Raw genomic sequence first — 6,743 nt, 5'->3', positions numbered from 1 at the left:
GTTGTACATATACTGCACATAATACATTCATTGATTCTTGCATGTTCTCTAATTTAATCATGTAAGGATCAGAGGTAAATATCTTTTAAATCAAGCACTACTGTGGCCATTACATGTAGGGCAAGAACATTAAATGAAATGTAGTCATACAAAAGTATTTTTAGCTTTACCTTTTGTGTTGTGCCTAAACTATCTGAGAAACAATAGTGTGTTTGCATCACTGCACTTGCATCTGTTTAGTTTTCATTAATGAGTACTTGGCATTAAATGTAACATTAATTGTCTGTTGATGCTGTGTCCTGAGGTGACTGATGTTTTCGACAGGGAGCCTCTAAATGAATCGGTGTGTAAATATATAAAGAATGCAATTTATGAGCTCAGTTCTGTCTTCTGTTGTGCGTAAGTGACCAGACTAATTGAAGGGGTTCAGACACAGATAATCTTGAAGATGTTCTTTGATGCCATGTCTCCTATTTTGCAGCAATCTACATATATGCATATCATATTCATCTCAGATTAAAAGACATAGTCACAGTTGCAAAGTGCAGAAATTTGAATTGTCAATGACCATTTTAAGAATGAATGTGGTATCAGACTCTGCACCTGACTTTTTATGAAATTCTCTGATATCAATTCAGTAAAGCTACAGTAGCCTTATGTAAAGAATACCTAGAAATATATTTTTTAAATCAATATACCAAAAATGCAGCTGTTTATGCTTAACAGTATGACCCATGATGAATATGTTCCTAAAAGGAGACTCCAAAACTGCACTGAGCCTATTTATCCAAAACTGTCTTTGCCATATCATAGGGTTTGAACTTACTTTACAATTAATGACCTAATTTGTAGCACTGCAGGCTCTTGCCCAGAAATAATCTTACTTAGAGTCAAGTTTCCTAAGAAGGATGACAGCAGGAGTTATTCTGACAGAGTGCCAAAACAATACTGCAAAGTCTTCAGAAGTTTTGATTTTATGATGATAGCATCTACGGTATCAGATAAAATGGTCTGATCCCATGAACACTGCTAAGACAATAATGTGGAGATGATCAAGCCCAGATCTTGCAGTGAATAAATGATCACAAGAAGTAATCAAACAAATTGCAGATGTCACCATTCCCTGTTGAGCACTGAGAAGCATCTTGGAAATAGAAGACTGCCAGATTTCAATGCTTGAGTTTACTTTTAAGAAATTCTTTGCTTTTTCATGCAGTTGGAGATGATGGGGTTTTTTTTGTTGCATGGGTTTTTTCTCCAAACAATCACTGATGCAGCATTATTGCCATCAACTACTGAGCTGGCAAGCATTACTGAATACTATAATTTCTAATGGCAGTCTTTGCTGTTTCCATCCCAGACCAGGTCAGAAAAAAACAATGACCTGGAATCCTACCTAAGTGATTTATTTTGCATCTCAGGATTAATGGTTATTTGTCATATTATCTCATAAACTAGCTCTAAATATTGTCTTGTTTTTCTAACTGTATAATATAAATGTTTAATATTTGTATGATAAAGTTGCAACATAAGGATAAATGAAATAGCAAATTAAATTTGTTTAAGCCATCTGTTCTTTTTAGCATCTGATTACATGCCAAGAGCACATCAGTTGGCCATGGCTGAGTAAACGTTGGCCTTTACTACTTAACACTGAGTGCAGAGGCTAGTATTAGCTATATCTTTGAAAAGATTCATAAGGAAGATGTAAATTTTTTTAATAAAACCAGCTGAATCCCAAAAGGACAGTGTGTAGTAATTTTCTTTAGGACATGTATTTTGTCTTACATTTCAGGTGAGCACAGCTGAAAAGAAATGTTAGCTATTGCAATTTTGTTGCAGTTGTTTGCTTTTTTGATTATTAAAAATAAAGCCTTCTATGATGTTGTCACTCACAAAGAGTATTCCCTGTCTTTAGTGACATGAGCTGTAAAAAGCTTTGATGCTAATAATTGGCTATATTCCAGCTGAAATTCATTTTTGTAGTAATTTCTTATTTCAGTTTTAGGAATAGAAATACTCTGGTACTCCTCTTTGAAAAGCTTATGAAGGCTAACTGCAGACTGATAAAAGGAAAAAATACACTTCAATGTTAGCATTTCAGAAGCATCCTTTATCCTGTGAAGCCTTTCATCCCATTTGTTATCAAACCAAGTCCACAAGTCTGAGGATAAATAATGTCTCTTTTTCTGGGAGTTTCAGTAGATACAGATTTTCTGAATCAGATAGTTTGCTGAGCTATATTTTAAAAAGTCTGCTATCTTTTAGTCACAATATATTGTCAGTTCTTATAAACCTTATATGACAAAATTATCTTCTCAATATTGTTTGATATCTATTATGTTCCAAAAGATCAGTGAGAAACTCCTCAATGCCCAATCTTAACACTGCTTATGTATGTAATGTAGCAAAATGCTAACATGTGCCTCAGACCAGCCACATGTGTTTGAATTATAGGGACCCTCTTATCACCATTTATTTGTTAAGGTAATATGTGCTAACCTTAGTTTTGAAGAGTATTACTATTGAATATATTCTGAAGACCTTTGAAAGTACTTTGAAGAGGCCAGGATCAGCAGAATCTGCTATCCAGCATGTGCTCCAAGCTTTCTTGGTACTTTCTCTGTATTTATATATTATTAATATTGCATTTTTTAATTCATCAAAGGCTTTTTCAACTTTAGGGCTCTGGGACTTGCTCATATCCTACTGTTTTGGTAGCTATGTGTAGGTATCTTCATATCTTCCTTTTTTTTTTTTTCCCCTTCCACATTTGCAGATGCTACTTAACATCTGAACAGGAACTGGATAAGGAGAGGAAAGAATGGGTGTGATGAGATCTAGGGTACGGAGCAAAAAAAGGTAGCTCTCATGACTTTGGGATGTGTTTCTACTTCTGCTATTGACTCATCAGCTGAGAAACAGCAAAATCTGTAACTGTTCTTTTGTATGGTCAATGAATTCTTGCCAAGGTATCTCCTGTCAAATAGGTATTATGTTTTTGTCATTGACCTCTAGTAGTCAGGATTAAGACTAAATGTATTGCAGCTTCATTATATGATCAATGCACAGATTGCTTAGTGTTTAGAAAGTATTTTATATCCCTAGCTAGAAGTTGTTGTATACACTATAAACATTCAGATTCTTATTTGCTTGAAAAAAGTGTGAAATATACTAAAATAGAAGCAGTGAGTAAAGGTATTGGGAGTGCCAGAATTCCCAGAAACCAAGCACTGAGAATTTATTTAGTGCCAAACCGAAAAAAGATATTTAATGAAGCAACGAGAAGGACAGATCTCACACCCGTTGATTACGAACATCTTCTGCTTAACTAGCTTGTCCTTGGGATGGGCTTTCTGTCACATATGAGAGTGTGGCGGGTTCTCATACTCAAGCCTATTCCCTGGCACCTGTAAGGCTGGCAGGGTCATGGCAGGACTCAGTGACAGCTCAAAAATACAAAAAAGCATAAGGTTCTTCCCCTTAAAATTTTTAAGGCACTGAGATGAGCATGCAGTATGTAGTAAGGGATCACGCCTACAGTGAAAAGTTCATAATCTAAAAAAGTGCGTGAGTAACTAGACACTGAGTACTCTTAGTAATGGAAGCCAGTTGAAGCTTTCAACTCTCATCTTGCAGTATCTGATGGGCCTAGGATTTTCTCTCCTGGTGTAGATCAGCACAACATTTACACCTATATAATGTCTCCAGCAATGCCAGAACCAGATGCTGCTGAGGCAGTGCTAGAATTATTCTGTAACGAGATACAGGAGTATCTGCCCACTATTGAGACCTCTCCAGGGTATCTAATACGGGTTGTTAGCATGTTGCCTTTCTCAGTATTCCCCTAGTTCCCATTCTGGGCTCTGCAGGGGCTGAAGGTAAATCAAGCTGTCAGTGTGCAATCATCCACCTCCAGTTTTAACAGAAGGATTTAGGCAGACAGATGAATCTCCATTTCATCCAGCTAAATATGATGCAGCTAGTGATGCTATATTGGAGCACAGCAGGATCACCATGAGTGGGAGTAAAGACAGATGATAGATAACATGAGAGTCCAGAATACATAAAAAAAATCAGCAACAAAGGTTCAAGGAAGAGGATGAAATGAGCAGCTTGATTCCACACTTAGGCCTAACTGAAGTTTCTTTTTACAGATTGCTGGGTAATTTACTGTTCTGTTTTGCTTTTTGTATGTGTTGGCCTTCATGGATGATGTAAATCATGAACATTCTTCTTCTCCTGTATAGCTTGTTTTTTATCTGTACACTTGATAGAGTTTGAGGCTTAGTGCTTGGATAGTTACCTTCAGCTCTGAATGATTTTGAAATCAGGTGCCCTTTGCTGAGAGGCAGAAGGTATCAACTGCTTTTATACCTGGGCAAAGGTCAGGGAGTTCTACCATTTCAGAAAAACAAGACCATTTAAAAATGAATAAACTTTGTCTATTCGCATTTATTGAAGTAACCCAAATTCACAAGCTGCAGAAGAAAGTAGAACTCTACTATAACTAGATAGAACTTTAGCTAATTCTTTGGCTTCCTCCCCAACAAAACATATACATTAAAACATCATTAAAATTAGTTCCCTTCTTACTTTCTACAGGAGTTTGGAGTTAGATTTCATATGTCATATTGTAAAAAGGAAAAAACAACGTGGTTCCTAGTTGATCAGAAGAATTAATAAAACTCTTCCCAAAGCAATTAATTGGAGTAATAATGTATACTTGGACAACATTATTAAAACACACTAATTGCAAAAACCATAGTAAGAGCTCACTCGTTATAAGAGTATGGGGTAGAAAATTAAGCTGCATGAATTAATCTTGGCACTCTTTGTTCCTCTGTGAACATGTTAAGTAAAAAAAGTTCAAACTGAGGGGAGAATCTGTCTGAATTAAGCAAGTGTATTAGCTATTTGTGAGACATCACAGGGAAAAAATAACAAGAAATCAGATTCATGCTACTGAAGTGTATGGAACCAAATCTGATTGAAGTATGGATTTTTATCTAGGTGAAGAGTTCCTTTTATTCATGGAAGGAAGTCAATGACTCAAGATAAAACTGGACTTCTCAAGAGATGAATAATTTGCTGTTTTTCAGTAAACAGTAGGTTTTACGGGACAGAGAAAAACATACAGAATGCAAACAATTTCATCATGTAGCCATAGTCTAATCTCACTTTCATGAATTTATCTGGAAATTAGTTCAGTTGCACGCATCTCTATTAAACTTGTATGAAAAGGACCTTAACAAAGCAAAAAAGAAGCAGGCTGCAGAACATAAAACAACAACATTCTTGGGAAATATTTTTGTCTGTACAAATGTTTAGGCATCAGAGGAAATGTTTAGGCATCTGAGATAAGATAGCCGCTTTAAATTCAGTGTCCAGATTCTGCTGTTTTACAGTCGGATGTTTAAATTCAATCATTTTGCTTTTTTGCTTGGTAGAGCATGATTGAAACAATATTATTTTTGTCAACTTGATTGGAAACAATTTGTAAAACTCTACTTTGTAATACTGGTATTTCAAATGCTGGGACCATGCAGGTCCAGTTTTAGGCAGAAGCTTTTTTGCTACTAATTTATCTCTGCTTCTTACTTACATTTCTCTGCACTTCTCGGCTTCCAACTCTGAAATCAGATCTGCTGGGAAGCAGTGAAGGAGGAGTAGAGAGAGACCATGCTTTGATCCCCTGCCTCTTGAAACATCACAGCTACCTGAAATCCTTGCATTTTCTGTGAATTATTTAAAACATTTTCTCAAAAAAAGATATATTTTGATGTGGAAATGTTGCTGTAGTGCTTCATGGAAATGGTAGAGAAGGTATCCCAAGGCCCTGTGCTGTATTCTGCAGCCAGTATGTCACACCCGTGATGTTCTGTGACTAAGGACTCCAGAGATGCAGTGCAGCAGCTCAGCTGCTGGTTTGGTGCAAATGTCATCAGAAGATCTGGTACAAGAGCCTGGCCAGATAGAAAAAAAAACCATATTAAAAAATAAAAAAATACAGAATATAAAATCTATTTTAAATACAAAAATACTTTTTTTTTTTCCTATAAAACCCCATAATTTTCCTACCTTGAGATGTTTCATAGGGAAAGATGAAGTTCCTTCCCCACTGTGGTTAGCTGGTTTTTACTACTATGCAACAGAGTGCTTGTAGACGGGTTGAGGAATTTTTTTCTCTTCTTTTGCTGCCAAAGATTTTTCTACCTAAGCAAAGCTGCCTCTTGGTTTGTTCGTTATGTTGCTCACATTTGACTTTGCCTTCTCACTGGAAGGCTTACAACAGAATATATAAAGTTTAGGATTTTGCTTGTTTCTGATTCATACATAGTTTTTAATTAGATATTTGCTTTCTTTATGCTGCCTTTGTCCCAGCCTGTTTTCTGAATTAGCTACATTGCTGGAACTTCTCACATGTTTGAAGACACTGGTAATCATTATTCACTCCAGGAAAATAAGAACAGGTTGTGATGTTCAATACCCGCCCCCCCTCACTGAATAACAAGCTTCTGGTGCTTGAACTGAGAAGTTTTCTTAGGGCTAAATACTAGAAATAAAATCCAGTAAGGTTGTCAGTCATATCCCAGTACCCTTGAGATGCAGAAACTTTCTCCTTTCCCTCTGGCCCTTTTAAGGTCTTTAGATTGATGCTTCAGCATGTGCTAATGGAAAGCCCTGTTCTTCATGAGTGATGCATGTGGAGCAAGCCAATGGGGTGTACATTATATGAGAGA

The sequence above is a fragment of the Haliaeetus leucocephalus genome, unplaced genomic scaffold (genome assembly GCF_000737465.1).
Source record: "Haliaeetus leucocephalus isolate CR32 unplaced genomic scaffold, Haliaeetus_leucocephalus-4.0 Scaffold240, whole genome shotgun sequence".
Taxonomy (NCBI): domain Eukaryota; kingdom Metazoa; phylum Chordata; class Aves; order Accipitriformes; family Accipitridae; genus Haliaeetus; species Haliaeetus leucocephalus.
The sequence above is the reverse complement of the archived record's forward strand: the minus strand, read 5'-3'. Positions refer to the sequence as shown.